At 41.6% G+C, this 15,933-nt stretch overlaps 1 protein-coding gene across 1 annotated transcript in view; it reads left to right on the forward strand.

Moving 5' to 3' along the window:
- Positions 1-15,933, forward strand: part of fgfrl1a (fibroblast growth factor receptor like 1a) — an 87,978-nt gene that overhangs the window by 55,512 nt on the left and 16,533 nt on the right. The gene's annotated exons all lie outside the window — the stretch shown is intronic.

Below are 15,933 nucleotides of genomic sequence, written 5' to 3' on the forward strand. Positions count from 1 at the left end.
GAGAGCTTGTCAGCGTGAAGCCTCACACGGCAGAGCATGCCAGCATCTTTGAAGTTCAACAAGACGGCCGCATGTTTCCCGGCACGCACATACACAGCTCATACGCATACGCTCGCCTAATGAGCTCACATGCAGATCCGTGCAGGAAACGGTCATGCATGCAGGTATTTTCTAAAGCCAACGGGCTCGTGACGTACCGGCGCTCCGCAGGTTCAGGACGCTCTTTGAAGTGCGGCAGGTTTTCACGGCCTCTTCTGCATTCCCGCGGGGATCACTGCACAGATCGGGGCTCGGCGCTGAGCAGAGCTGCAGCCCATAGGCCTGCGTGCACGTTAGCCTGCCAGCAGTTCCTAAATCACACATGAGTTACATGTGTCATGAAAAAAACAACGAGACTGGTGACACACCCAGATGTGCAAAGGCTTTTATCAGATACTGTTGTGGCTCTACATGCCGTTTTTAGGCACTGGGGAATTTTATGCAGAGGGGAACTCTCTTCAAGTAACACGATCAGGAACGATGGAGAATCAAACCATATTTATGCACAAAGGAGTCCTATGAGAGCGAGCTTGCAGCCTTGATTGCACATATGGCATCTAGCGACAATGAATTAAGCAGTGTAAGATGAGAAAGAGGTTAAATGGGGACTGAAGTAGTGCTAATGAGCAGATATTTAACTGAAGTATAATTTGATACAGGGTGGAGTGGGGTGGGCGTGTATGAGAATGATTGAGGGTGCCGAGCTGAGGTCGGCAGTGTGTGTTTCAAAGGCGGCGCGTGGCGGTGGATGTGAGAGATTTGTTAATTCAGCAAAGCACAGCACCGCCTTGATATTTACTAAAGTTACAGGCAGCAGCTGGATGAACACACGCGCCTACGCAGGTACACACGGACGTCGCTGCAACAGATAGCAGAAACATTAAATGACTTTGCACAGCTGCACATGTTTGTAGAACTGTGAGTTTATACCGTAAATCTTTCATTTCCAGATCGAAACACTCATTCACTTGATTCCTGAGTCAACAGGACGGCTTAGTGACAAGCCCAGAAAAAGTAGTTTCGATATCAACCGTCTTTACGGAAAGCGTTTCTTTGCTAAGCAGCGTAGCAGTACTTTACCGATTGGGGCATCGTCTATTTTTGGGAGATGACAGTGGTTTTTATTAGCCAGGACCATTTGAGGTTGGAACACGTTACTAAATATATCTGACTTGGTAGTGACTTTAAGTGCGCGTGCGTCCTCTTGCTCCTGTCGGGTCACGTCTCCCACCTTTTTATCAATTCGTTGACCTCCAGTAGACGCTACAACACTTTCTTCCAGACGTTTCTTTCAAAGCGTCTGATATGTGAAACCGGGCGGTGGACGCCAGGACTACTTTAAGATTTAAGATTTATTTCAGAATTAGCTACAATGATTAGTAAGTCAGTGCCAGCAATTAAAAACACGCCTCACTGAGTGTCACCCCAGACTTCATCAGTACGTGCTGACGTCACATCTTCACACACCGTGCTGCCTTTTAGCATCGATGCGGGATTTTTAACAAACAGGCTAAACGTTGTGAAATGGTGCCAAATCATAACCAAGTAGTTTTGGTGCCCAAGTCAGAAGAGATGATAAGGGAGAGCAAAATTTCAATTAAAAATTGAAAATAAAATTCCAGTAAAGGTGTTACGGTGTCCACCCTGAAGTGGCAGTCATTCGGACAGAAAGACAGAAAAATCTCACTTGGTTCTTTTTTACGTCTATTAGTTCATGAAGCGTAAATGCTTAATAAAAGTATATATTTCCAAAACAACTAATAGAAAATATTTGAAATCCTTGCATAAAGAGACCTTTAGTTGATGCTAAAGTGTATCTCAGAGTCCGTTCAGCAATATTACGCAACAGAATTTCAATCATGGACAAAATTAAAGACAAAAAGAGTATTTTTATTTTGGTGCATATGTTTCCTCAGTTAAGATGTGAACATTTTTTGGTTAACAGTTCTAAATACTTGTTGCTGCAGTTTTCTCAGGCATTTTTTGGCTCTTTCTCTCTTGAAAAATATGTCTAATTAGCTCATTTCCTCCCGGTCACACATGGTGCAGAGACACATGTGTGGCTACATGTTACATACGAGCTGTGTACACAGCACTCCGACACACTCTGTTTCCACTTTTGTGATCCCAGAGCCTTCCTCGCGGTGAGCGGCGGACATGAAGTAATTCACTAATTCCACTGAATCATTTCTGACCTTGACTGGACGGCCTCCATCGCGGCCCGAGCTGTAGGCTGCAGCTGTACGTCCGCCTGATTCCATATTGTCTCCTTTTTAGGCTAATCTCCGTGCGTGTTCAGCGCTTGACCCCGGTGCTCCCTCACCGAAGTGTGAACGATGATTTAAAACAGGAACATGAGCAAACACTCACGCAAGGATTGATACACTGTCGCAGACACACACACACACACACACACACACATGGAAAAATAAGTGAAATGTCTTGTAGATTTGTATTTTTTTTTGTTTTTTTTACTCAAACAAATTGAATGAGATACATTTGCTTTACAAACACACAAACAAACATGAAAACCTTGACTGTATGTTTTCAGAACTCATAAAACCCATTGTGTGGCGAGAGCGTGGAACCACTTGCGACCCATTTCTGTATATTTTTCATGGCTCTGTTGATATTTTGCACTTTCACACACACACACAGTCCACGTTCAGTGTTGGAGCAGCCCAAAGAGCTTCCAGTATTCCCTCACTCTTTATTTTCTGTACATTTTTTCATCTCCTAACCAAACCCGGGCCCCTCTGTTAACCTAGACCCGACCACCAAGAGTAAATGGCCCATGCCTGGCCCCGGCCTCTGGAAATATACCAGCACTGAATCCACAATAACTCCCCAGAAAAATGGATCCGGGTTTCTTTGCACTCCATAAAAATGTGGCATGTTAATCACATATTGCGTATTTGGATAATATCAGATGGGGATTGAATGAGGCAGGATTTGTGCTCCACAGACTCCAAGTCTTGCTCTCTCTCTTCCTTTCCCTCACGGCTGCAGCTCCAGAGCTGTTACAGGACGACGTGCTGAATAATGGAAGGCTTTATTCTTCCAGTGGAGGAGAATTATTATTTTCATCCCCTTAAGGAAAAGCGGCGACAAAAATGGGCAAATGGTGAGGCATTAGCTGCCACACACTGGGAAATCTGTAGTAAAATACAAAAACCTACAAAATCTGCTCTGTTGGCAGCCGTAGAGCAAACTGATGTTGCCCTTTGTGTGACATGTAATCCATCATTTTAAAAGAACATTTGGACATCATATGGTTTCTTTTTTTTTGTGGGGGGGGGGGGGGGCTAACCAGTTTTCTTGGTACTGGATCTCCCGTTGACGATCCAGTCGCAGCCCTGCAGAAACCTCACATCTAACTCCCTAGTTTGTTTCTGGATTTAAGAAATATATCAGGAAACAATATTTTTGGCTTGGTTGGCCTTCACTTTAAGTTACTTTTAATTAGATAATATTTACTAGTAATTAGGGATGGGAATTGATACGATTTTTTAGGATTCCAATTCCATTTTCGATTCTGCTTAATGATTCAGTTCTTTATCGATTCCCTTATCGATTTTTCATTTGGGGAAAAAAAGTACAACAATGAGGCAAATGGCGCTAATATGATAGTCAGTGTTCGTTTGTTAACTAGTTACCTGCAGTATTATTAGTCAAGGACATGCTAACTTTGCTGCTGGTGCAGAAGTACTGACGTTAGTCCGGAGCGGATCAAAAACATGACATTCATTGATTGTTATTGGTTGCTGTGTGCGCAAATGTTTTAGCATGATGGTAGGATTTCCTCCCTTTGATGAAACATCAACTTGGCAAGTATTGGTAGTTGCCATGTTGTCTTCTTTTTACTGAAATGTAACCAGACTTTTGAATGATTGTATCGCTTGGGTGACATGTTTACTATTAACTGCTAGCTTATGCAACGTGTGTGATGATGTCATTCGCGCCCACTGGAATCGAAAAGGGAATCGTTTGCAAAATTTGCAAACGATTCCAAGGAATTGAAACACTGGGGGCCGGTTCTGAACAAGAACCGGTTCTCGATTCCCATCCCTACTTGTAATGCCTCTATGGAAAGCTGCTCAATGCACAGAACTTGTCAGCTTTTATTTGGTGGTCGTCGCCAGTATATTGCGTTTCTGACGGACAGTTGTCTCGTTCTTCTATACAACATCTAGACTTTTTATAGGTGATCGACTGTCTCACAAGAAAAGTGTGCTTCCCTGCAGTCAGTGGGGGGGAGGGCACTATTGGTCTATACCAGGGGTCGGCAACCCACAGCTCTAGACCCGCATGCGGCTCTTTAGCGCCGCCCTAGTGGCTCCTAGAGCTTTTTCAAAAATGTTTGACCTTTTTTTTCTTTTTTCTTCTTTTTTTCTTTTTTCTTCTTTTTTTCCTTTTTCTTTTTTTTCTCTTTTTTCTTCCTTTTTCCTTTCCTTTTTAATCTCGACATTTCGACTATTTTCTCAACATTTCGACTTTTTTCTCGAGATTGTACTTCAACATTAATCTCGACATTTCGACTTTTTTCTCGAAATTTTGACTTTTTTCTCGACTTTTTTCTCAACATTTCGACTTTTTTCATGAAATTTGGACTTTTTTCTTGAAATGCAAATGGAAAAAAAATCTTCCCCCAGTTCTAACTAATATAGAAACATGCAGCATGTGCCTTCATTCTAAGGCTGATACAAGACTTTTCATTTTTTGCAGCTCCAGACATATTAGTTTTTTGTGTTTTTGGTCCAATATGGCTCTTTCAACATTTTGGGTTGCAGACCCCTGGTCTATACTGTACCTGAGTGAGTCTGTGATGCACTAATATTCCTTAGCTTCCTCTCACCTCGACTCTTTTCTCTCTTAACTCTTCTCACTCCTCGTCGGCAAATCCGTAATATTCCCTGCTTTTTTTCAGTGAACCAAATCTCCTAACAATAGCCAAACAGTAATGGACTGAAGCTTGCACACATTTGCATTTCTATATGTTCATACAAAGCTGCTGTAATTCACCCGCAGACAGGCTCAGACTTGGTCTGGGATAATGACGTTTACATCACCTTGACACAACCAGATCCACATCCAGACTCGTAGACACAGAAGTATAACACCCCCTTTAAGCATTATGATTTCAGACAAAGCCAATGTCAGTTAAAATTGAAACAAAGTAGGCATTTTATTACTCAAAGTGAACGATCTGCTGGTCTACCCGGATTCATGGGTTTATTGAGCGTTGTATCAAGAGGGACTAGGAATTTGGGGGGGGGGTTTTTAGTGCCCTTTTTCATATCATTCAACACTTGGACTACTCCCTGGCTTTCATCTCTAGATAGTTGTCCTCGCGAAAAAAGTTTACAGTTATACTGTTGAGGGATGAAACCCAAGAACACCACATTTCCTTGGCAGTGATCATGTTGATTTTATAAACTCTTAACCAGAAAGCAACAAGGATGGTATTCACAAGTTACTAGAGTTGTCTAATTGAAGGCAGAGGCGATTCCCTACTGTCTTTACATAAAAAAAAACAATGCTCATAAGCCCCACAAAGAACGGATACAAAAAATAGAAATGTGTGCTGCCAAAAAGTTAGTCTCAAGCACATATCGTTGATGAAATGGTCCTTTTGTTTTGATGATGTCACATTATCCCAAACATTTAGTCCAAGTATTTTTTTGCACTTCAAATATTAAAGCTGTAGCTTTCGTAAAATAATACAATTTGTTAGTCAAGTTGATGAAAAGCGAGCAATGCATTTCATCAGTCTTGATTGCACTCGTGTCAGAAAACAACGCTTCAAAGGACAGCATGGTTGATAGTTTTAGAGAGCTTATTGAGAGAGAAGTCGTGTTTTTGTGGACTTCTAAAGTACGATACACAACGTGTGTCACTCTAAATGTGGGTTTCGTTGCACGTTTGCACTTGAATCATCATCCGGTGTGTTCCTGGCTGCGCTAAAGGACTGACAGCTGGACATACAAACTCAGACAAGCTGCTGCTTAATTTTGCCTGTAAGACACAGCAAAAAATAAAAACTAACAGACCTGAGAAAGAGCAGACGCACATGCACATATAGACATGGATGGATGGTTAACCCGAGAGTGGAAAACGGCATCTCTACCTCCTCTGAATATGATGCCACGTAATTTATTTTTGTGTACGAGTTTGTGTGCGTAGATTGGAAACAGCAGGTTGCTTTTATTCATGACCATACAGTCGCCGTCCTCCCCCATGCCTCACACACACATTCATACGAACATGTATACACACACACACACACACACACACACACACACACACAGGTGGCTGTAATTAGTGTGTGGAGCCCATTCATGGCACGAGATCAAACCCCTGTGCCGCTCGGCTTCAGGAAATACAAAGCTCTGCTCGGAGTTAGGCACACACGTTTGCAGACATTCATCGCTGCATGTCCCTTTACTCTTTATTTCTTTTGCTCCGTTTCTGTCGGGATGCTTGCGTACAGAAGGTTTCCCCATAAACAGTTTTTGTTTAGTCTCCAAGTGAAACAGAGCTCCGTTTGACTCCACTGCAGAAACTAACACACTTTTTTGCACACTCAGTGTTTACTTCTGCCGGAGGAGAGAATCAGGAGAGAGAAGTCGGTTGAGTTTAGGATTATGGCTTAGATAAGCCTGAAATGTTAAAACATCTCCCATCAGCCTTAAAAATACAATCAACAGGTTTCTGCTGTGGTGTGCAAATCTTGTGCAGCTGGAGCAGGTGAGACACAAGGTTAAAATAGCAGGAATAATGCTGCTGCACAAAGAACTCTAAGCTGTGAGTTGTCAGCTCTTCATACTGATGATGAGGCAGCTCTCTCAGGGGGGGTTCTTCTGACCTCTTTCTCCTTGTTGCATATTTGACCTCGGTATATCTGTATTTAGTACCGCAGCTACAGAAATATGAGAAGAAAAATATGTTGTTGCATTAGAATAAGTTGTATGTAATTTAAACCTCTTACTGTGAATATTGTTTGATTGACAATAAATTACTTTTTTCAAAGTTATTTTTGCACTCTACCACTTTGGATGTTGTGATTACTTGTAATCAGTGAGAATAAAAAGAATAAACAGAAAAAAATTAATATATACAGTCACAGACAGGTTTGTTAGGATTTCTTTGTGATTTTTTTTTCCAAGTGTCCAAAATATTAAAAATGAATAGTCATCAATGGACGGTACATAAGAGAGAGTTTTGTGTCCAGTTTATTTCACTTCAGCTCACAACAGCAACTAAACTGCTGGGAATTACAATATGATTTAAAACCTTCAATGCCTACAATGCTGCGCCTTTTGTTGCAGCTTGAAACATTAAAGTTAATTTAGTTATATTTTATTTCATTCATTTTGTTTCATGCTAACTTTTGAACAAATTGAAGTTTCCATTGTTCTTATGAGAGTCTTCCATCATAGAGATATTTTGGTCAGGACTGTACTCATTAAGAACTGAGTGTGTGTGTGTGTGTGTGTGTGTGTGTGTGTGTGTGTGTGTGTGTGTGTGTGTGTGTGTGTGTGTGTGTGTGTGTGTGTGTGTGTGTGTGTGTGTGTAATTTCCTCACACATCTTGGCATGTGCCAGATAAGTCAGAGAGCTGGAAGCAATTCCCAGCAGAATGTTAACGTGTGTTCATCATATTGCTGAGAGTTCGAGCCCAGAATGGCACATCGTGTAATCGCATTTGTAAATAGCATCGTAAAGTTGCGCTCGTAAAAAGCTTGTTGTCTTGGCGAGCTTGGAGGAGGCCAGCGGGTGGCTGGCCTCAAAACGCTGTCAGGTGCTGGTGTGTGAGTGTGTGTGAGTGTGTGTGAGTGTGTGTGAGTGTGTGTGAGAGCATGGGTGTGATGATAAATGGTAATGAGCTCACATGTTCCACAAACTGAGGATGAGGATCTGTAAATTATAAATGATGTATGTTTGTGATTCAGTGGTTTAATTGATGTTGGAAAATGTCATCACCTCAGACTCACTGACCACGAAAAAACTCACATAAAAGTAGTTAATCTGTCGTGTAAGACGGCGTAGTCTCTTACAGGGAGTAGCAGCTAACTGCAGTGTGTGATTGTCTGCTCTGTGGTTACAGTTAATAAATCTTTCTCTCTGGGCTGTCACTTTTTTTTTCAGTCCAGCTCTGTCTCTTTATAACTCTCCTGCTGCCTGTTGACCTCTTCCAAAAGGCAGTCAGATCCCGTCTTGTTCGCTGTTTCTCTCTGTCGCTGCTCCTTTCACTGTCTCTCCCTCGTTCTCACATGCTGTTAATGGAGGCCAACGTAGCAGAGCAACTTATAATGATTTCCATACGGCTACGCGGCGTCTGCACAGCCTGGCGTTTAAATCACTGTGACGTGTGTGTGTGTGTGTGTGTGTGTGTGTGTGTGTGCAGAGTCTGTAAAGCACACCTGTGCAGCTACACACATCTTGACAGCTTGAGAATATGACAACTTTATAGATAACGGACATGACTTTTTTGGTTTCTTATAGACTATGTGTCAGAAAAGTAGATTTTTATTGTACAAGGTATTTTGATTTTGTGTAACGGTTCATGGAGAGAAAATCAAATGGACTGTAGATTAAAGAGAAGTCGCGAGGAAGGCACTCGAGATGTCCGTTTTGAAAACTGATCAGGTTCGCAGGTGCAGGTCGGGACCAAACACGGGAAAAACACGCCCACAGTAATGGCTGATGCTTAAACTGCAATCCTTCTTGATGTGAGGCTAATCATCCCTATTTTCATTTATCAAGTTAAAACGCTCAAACTATGAAATATCGAGGATGGACGAGGTAAGAATCTGTTTAAACATGATTACTATTTCGTTTAAAACTGTGTGGCAGCCAGTCATTGAGTTAATTTTTGTGCAAGGTATTGCTGATTAACCTTTACATGTAAAGAGAGAGAAAAAACTAAACATTAGCCTTAAAGCAGAAGTTTTTTCCTTCACATTTGAGACTTGAGACACGAGACGGCAGTGGGGTTAACACGTTCAGTCCTCCCTCTTGTCAACTGACCTCTGTTTAAGTACGAAATGAATTCCTGGGGCCAGATTCACCAATATGTTCTTAAGAACGATCTTAAGAAATGTCTTAAGATCTAAAATTAAGAAGTTCATAAGAAAGTTCTTAAGTGAAATTCCTCAATATTTTCTTAAGAACCGTCTTAAGAACTGTCATTTCTTACGAATTTCTTATTTTTCCTACTTAAGAACTTCTTAAAATATGTCATTGCATTGCACGCGCCAACAAACAACATTTATACAGGTAGTTTGGGTCTTAACTGTCAGTCACTCACTAAACATGGAGAAGGAGAAAAAGAGATGCAGGAACTTTTCAAGGTTGTGGTGGATGAGATTAATGTGCGAAAAAAAATACTATTGGGGAAAATTAATAATAATTAACTACCACGCTAACTAACATGCCAACAAACAGTTAACAGGCTCTGTGTGTAATTAATTACAAAGTATATCCTCAAACTATCACCTACTAGTCTAAACTTAAACAGGTCAAGGTTGTCTTAAAGTGAAGAAAAAAGTCAAGGACAAATTTGAGAACTTTTATTTCAAGAATACCATTTATTCTTAAGTTTTTTTCTTAAGAAGAAACTTAAGAAGAAAGTTGAGAAAATACTTAGCACTTTTTTGGACGATATGACTTCTTCTCTTTTTTCTTCTTAAGACTGAACTTAAGAAAAAAATGACACTTAAGAAGATTTCTTTTCTTAAGAATGTTTTGTGAATCCGGCCCCTGATCTTGGAAATGGTTGACAGAAAAGCATTTCCAGTTCAGGGACAGCTGTTGTTCATGAGGCCGAGCATTCATCTGTTAATTATAAGGTCCGTATTTCCATTTCTAGTCTTTCTAGACCACTTGCTGAAGTCTCCTTGAGCAAGAGGCTTAACCCGGTGTTTTTCCTTTTTTCTGTATGTGTGATTGTCTTAAAAAGAAAAAGTCGGTGTGCAAATGAATAGGTGTTGTACTGTATAGTATGTATGATTGCGTGAATGGATGAATGTGGCCTGTGTTTGCAGTTTCTGTCTTCAGTTAGATCCATTTAAACGACTTTTAACTCAAATCCACAAATGTGCACCGTTCCTGCCAAAGAAGACTGTGTTCATTGTAAACGGCCCTGAAATCTTAGGTTAGATATGACTGACAGTTGCAATTTAAATTGGTATCCCTGTCTGTGGCCAGTGATTGGACCGTACTACGTGTCAGACATTACACTAAAGTGTCCACGGAGTATAACATGAGCTGCTAATTACAGATGAAACGCAGCCCGTGCTTGAGAGAAACAGTTTCCACTCACAAATCTGCCAGCGCACATTTCTACTGTGGTGTTGCAGGATATAAATCCAGCCGCTTATTACAATGACACTGTGTGTGTAATGTTTCTGCACCGTAAAAGAGGATATTCCTGCAATGACCTTTGCTGGAGAGAAAGGAATGTCAGGAACGTGGTGCAATACGTTTGGAAGTCTCTCTTTACTTTCAGAAACTTGTAATCCATTGTGTTCTTCCATCACCCACCATAATAAGCGTACACCGCAGGAAAGAACCACACAACATCAGGTTTTATTGTTTCCAGAGTTTTGTTGAAGCGATGGAGCTATAATGACAGTGTTGGTTTTGGTGGGGGGTCGGAGCACTGACAGGCCAACAACTGCGGAGGAAAGAAAAAGATGTTTGTTCTGCTTTTTGTTGCAGAGACTGGATTTGGAGGGGGGGGTGCCTTGGTAGAACTCTGCTAAAGAACAGATTTTTAAAGTTCATCATTTGAACCACTGAAAGATGAACCCTAAAGTGTTTCAATCGATAATTTTACCCTTTTTCGCCACATTTTCTCCAAACGTCAGTCATCAACTAAATTCAGAATTTCTTTGTCCTTGAATTGTCTGAATGTTCTCATTTTATGTAGCAAGAGGCAAGAACTCAATGTGATCAAATTATAACATTGGTCAAAAACTGCAACTCACTTCCAAATTCCCCAGAAAAAGCTGAAGCAGGGAAACAAATAGAAAACTATCCCCGGGCTGGAATTTTTAACTCAACAATGCCTTATTTTCTAGTGTTATGTAAAACCTGTGGTCGCTCATGTCAAAATTATGAAACGAAACATTTATTGTGGGAGGCAAGCTGTGGCCGTGCGAAGCTTGAAACTGTGACCGTGGCCAATTTTAGAGCACTAACAGTGGTTTACAAGGTTTGTCAGATACACAAACGCGGATCAGGACTGCTGTTTTTGGCCGCGATGCTGCAGCGACGGGCGGTCGGTCGGAGCTGACGCAGAAAGCTTCATGCATGCCCACGTCGGCCTCGGCAGACGCACGCTCCGAGGTTCTGGCCACATATCCAGTGTCTCTATATTAAAACCTGGGAGGACGTGACCCTTTAGGAAAACACCGACAAAACTCTTGGGTATAAACACACGCAAATATAAACACATTGAGCTTTGGGGACTCGCATGTCGGAGCGTGCTCGTTTGCAGTCGTTGCCTTTTTCTTTACGGACCTTAAAGTAAATACGGGAAGAGGTTACACAAACACATTGGCCCACACAGGGGTACCCAGGCAGTGTTGGTGTGAAACACAGCGCACCGTTCACCCATTTGCACGCTTCAGTGTAGATTGAGACGGAGACAAATGGGAAAAACAAAGGAGGAACCAGAAAGCGGAGACCAGAAGGATGGGGATCTCTTGGGCTGCTTCCTTATTAGTTCTGTCATATCTTAAAATGGGAAACTATTTTTACGGTGATGCCACGCCAATTTTTGATCCGCTGCAGGCCCCGTTTCAGTTTGCAAATGCCGAGGTTGCGGTCAACAACAACACGTGGAAGGAAAAGCAAAGGCCGCTGATTTGGTTGTCCTTGATATCCGGTAAAGTCTGCATTTAATCAAACTGCATCTGCCTACGTGGGCTGAAATCAAGCCCTTACACGAGCTCTTTGCTTCATAAATTACTGTAAGCTGCGTTTTAGCTCATGTGTGCATCATACATGGCCAACGTGTAGTTGGGATGCCAATCAGTTTTGTTTTAAAACATCATTTAAAAAGGAAATTGGACAACAGCCGATTCACACTCGTCGTTAATAGGTGGGATGTGTTTTTATGACCAACAATTTAACTTACTTTCCAGAGTTTAGCAGCTGATGGCCTGTCGTGTTTATTCTTCAGACAACAAACAGCTTCCATTTGAACCAATGATAGAAGCCACAAGGATTTGGACGCATTTGCTCAGGTGGAAACGTGTCTCTATGCAAACGGTGGTGACGCGGGTTTGATCCGTGTCCAGCAGTTGGTCCAAAACTGTGCGATTATACTCACATATATGCATTTTCTATTTGAATTTGGCGTGAATGCAGTAGCATGTATGTACCATTTTCCGTGTTCTTTCTTTGTCCATTTCTCTGTGCGTGATGGTGCGTGCACGAGCTATCTGGCTCAACATAAGGAGGTGGAACAAGATCACAAGAGAAAGCATTTTGTTTATTAAAAACAGGTGAAAAAGGGGAAAGGGATATGTTTTGTACAATGTGTGCATTGAAACCAAACACCAAAACTAGCTCTCGCTCTCAACGAGCAGAACTGAAGAAAGGTGCAAAACTGCCCTTTTTGGAAACAACGCTCTCTGAAATTAGATTTCACAGAGAGATTGTCAAATCAAAGATTTTTAGAGCCAGTCTTCGGGGTGTTAAAAGCCTTCAGGAATATTGTGTTCTCTATAATTAGTACCGCCACTCGTATCAAGTATGCTCCCTCTGTTCTCTGAAGTTCTTCAGACAAAAGCCTCTTCAGGCTTTGGGTGAAGTGATAACTGAGCGGCGAGATGGGCATCTGGACTGTTTGTTTATAGTCAGAGATTAACCCCGGTCTCGGCAGTTGGGCTAAATCTAGAAATTGTTCTTCTATTTCTGTCAGAAAACAAATAGATCAGACTGCTCAGTTTTCAACCTCCAGCTATCCGTCAGGATTTATTTTGCTTCTCTGACATGCATTCCTCTCACCGCACATACTTGCTGGAGAACATGTTAGTCTTCATCAACTCTTCGACCCTTAATGTGCAGCATTCCCCTTTTTGGTTCCCCTTAAATAGCTTGGAAGTTTCCTCGCTGCCCGTCACAGTCAGCTCTTCCAACTGTTCACCGAATCTGTTTGATATTTTATACACGCTTTATTTACGCTGCACTTTTCTTTTTATATAACTGATTCATAAAACATATCAACTCTTTACTTGAAGGTTTATTTTTAATCTTCGATGACAGCAATAGTTATGGGACATGACCCATCTTATGTTGATTTATATCTCTGGAAACTTTGACATCTCAACAAGGAACATGTTTACATCAGTATAAGTCCAGGGTTGGATCTCTACACTGGCTTCTGTCCGTCACAGAATAAAATCCTGCGGTTGGTTTATAAATCTCTGAATGGTCTCGGGCCAAAATACATCCCTGATCTGCTGGTCCGTTATGAACCAACCAGAACGCTCGGGTCGTCACAGTCACACTTACTTTCTGTACTCAGAATCAGTAATCTGTAAAAAGAATCAGAGTCAGAGCCAAACAAGGTGAGGCAGCTTTCAGCTGTTATGCTCCTCACCTGTGGAAAAAACTCCCAGAATGCATCGGGACTGCTGGAACTCTGTTGCTTTAAGTCAAGGTTGAAAACCTTGTTATTTACTTCTGCCTTTCAGTAATGCACTACAAGCTTTATTTCTTGCATCTCATCTTTAATTCTGCTTTTAGACCCTTTTACTTTTCAATGCATGTTTTTTAAATGTTTTTTTTTCTTTCATAGTTCTTTTTATTGATTTTTACTTGCACATAAACAAAACTTTAAACATTCCCTCCCCACAACGAACTTCCCTTACCCCTACTGTCACTCAATGATGTTAGGCTAACTCTACTTAGTGAGATTTTACAACATATGTTTGTATAACAAAGACTTCTCAAGACTGAGTAACCCATTAATACAAGGCGCTTAGTGAAACACAGTATAATTAAAGACTAAAACATATTGTAGAAGCAGCATGACAAGGCCTGAGACGCCAGCAACCCCATACGGGTATCTGACTAAGATTAATTACTGCACTTGTGTGGAGGGTTTATCAAAAAAGGTCAAAAAAGGTCTCCATACTCTAAAAAACGTATTTTCAGAGCCCCGTAGTGTATACCTAAATGTTTTTTTTTTGTAATAATAAAAACATAAAATGCTCATGAGTTCAAGTGTTTGCATCTTCTGTTATTTTGGTTTCTGTCAGGCGACAACAGGTGCGACATCCTGGTTCCCCAAAACCAGGTTAAACATTTTTCCCATTTTTTGAAACAGGAATAAGATGAGTAGATGTGCAACACATAAGATCATTTAGTTAAAAATAAATGTTACAATCCTGTCTGTTTTATATCATTAACTATGCGCGCATGTACATATTTGAGTTTAAAATAAAGTGCTTGGATACTGTGGCCACGCTGTAATGGATGCGCAGTGCTGCCAGTTGAACTAGTTAAGCCTCATCTGTCAGTTTGTTTGCAGGGAGGTCTGCCTCGTAAAGTTTGCCATCTCACAGGAGGCAGCGGGGAGGATTTGCTCTCTGCTAAAAGCACTAAACCTCGTTCCCTCCTCGGATTAGAGCCCTGCGCCACTCAGCTTCAAACACATCGCCTTTTCTCAGAACACGCTGTGCATGTGGAAGGGGGGGGGGGGGTCCAAAAGAGGGAAAGAGGAGCGTGGTTTAACGGGAACACCTCAAGTTACCATTTAGGTGAATAATGCCAAGACACATGCACTCAGACATGCAGTGACACACCCATGCAGGAATTCATATCTCGCACACACGCAGGGCCTGTCAGGATGCTATTAATACCACTCCTTAGGATGCAGGTCATGCCTCCTATTTGCATTTCAGATGCGCCTTCTATTCCATCGTCCAAATAGTGATACTTTAAAGACATTTGGCACTGCATTAAACACCGAGCTTTCAGGTGGTCTTCTAAAAATCCCCCCCAAAAAAAGCTGCATACGAACCAACATGCACGGCGAACAGATCCGTTTACAGCGCACGCACTCCGGTTCTTCCTGCAGGTGGTCCGAGGCTGTTTGATTCCTTATTCAGTCCTTCCATAACTACTATCAGGTTTTTGCTTGAAGTTGAGATTCAAGCCAAGTTAACCACATACCTCCACACTTCCACTCCCCCACATCCTCACATGGATTCTGACGGAGCTGATATTGGGCCGTATCAGCCCTCCCACATCCTCTCCGCTGTGAAGGGCCCCTTGGAGACATTGGTTCCATCTTGAAGCGTTTCTTACCACGAAGGTTCACATGGATGTGTGTATCTTTATTGATAATTAATGTGGGAGAGCCCACTGAGGGAGGGAACCCGATCCACCAGTGTCAAAGCGATATGATACTAGAGTGTGATTAAACATATGCCATATAAAGGTATTTAAAAAGAAAAGAGAGGTCCAGATTCGGGAGCATGCTTTTTTTTAGAGGTATGAGTCAGGAAATTTAGATTTAAGGTTTAAGATTGAAGGAATGATAAGAGAGGGTTGTTGAGCTGATTTTATGACTTAGATCGGCAGTGATTTACGGCAGCAACACGCCTCTTTTTATTATAACACAAGTGGAAAAATGTACAATGTCATTTATCATTTGCCTCTCTGGTTTAACAAAAAAAAGAAAAAGTGGTGCTGAACAGTTTACATTAAACATTTGAGTATTGACGATGAGAAAAGGTACTGCCTTGCACAGCCTTGATCAGCCTATCTTTGACTTGACATTAACTCCCACCAGCCTGCTTTTCTAACCTCTGATCCACCGCTTTGTCTTTTTCTTTGTTTATTTCTTAGTGATGAGCTCCTATTAAACTCTAGA

The sequence above is a fragment of the Cololabis saira genome, chromosome 7 (assembly GCF_033807715.1).
Source record: "Cololabis saira isolate AMF1-May2022 chromosome 7, fColSai1.1, whole genome shotgun sequence".
NCBI lineage: Eukaryota > Metazoa > Chordata > Actinopteri > Beloniformes > Belonidae > Cololabis > Cololabis saira.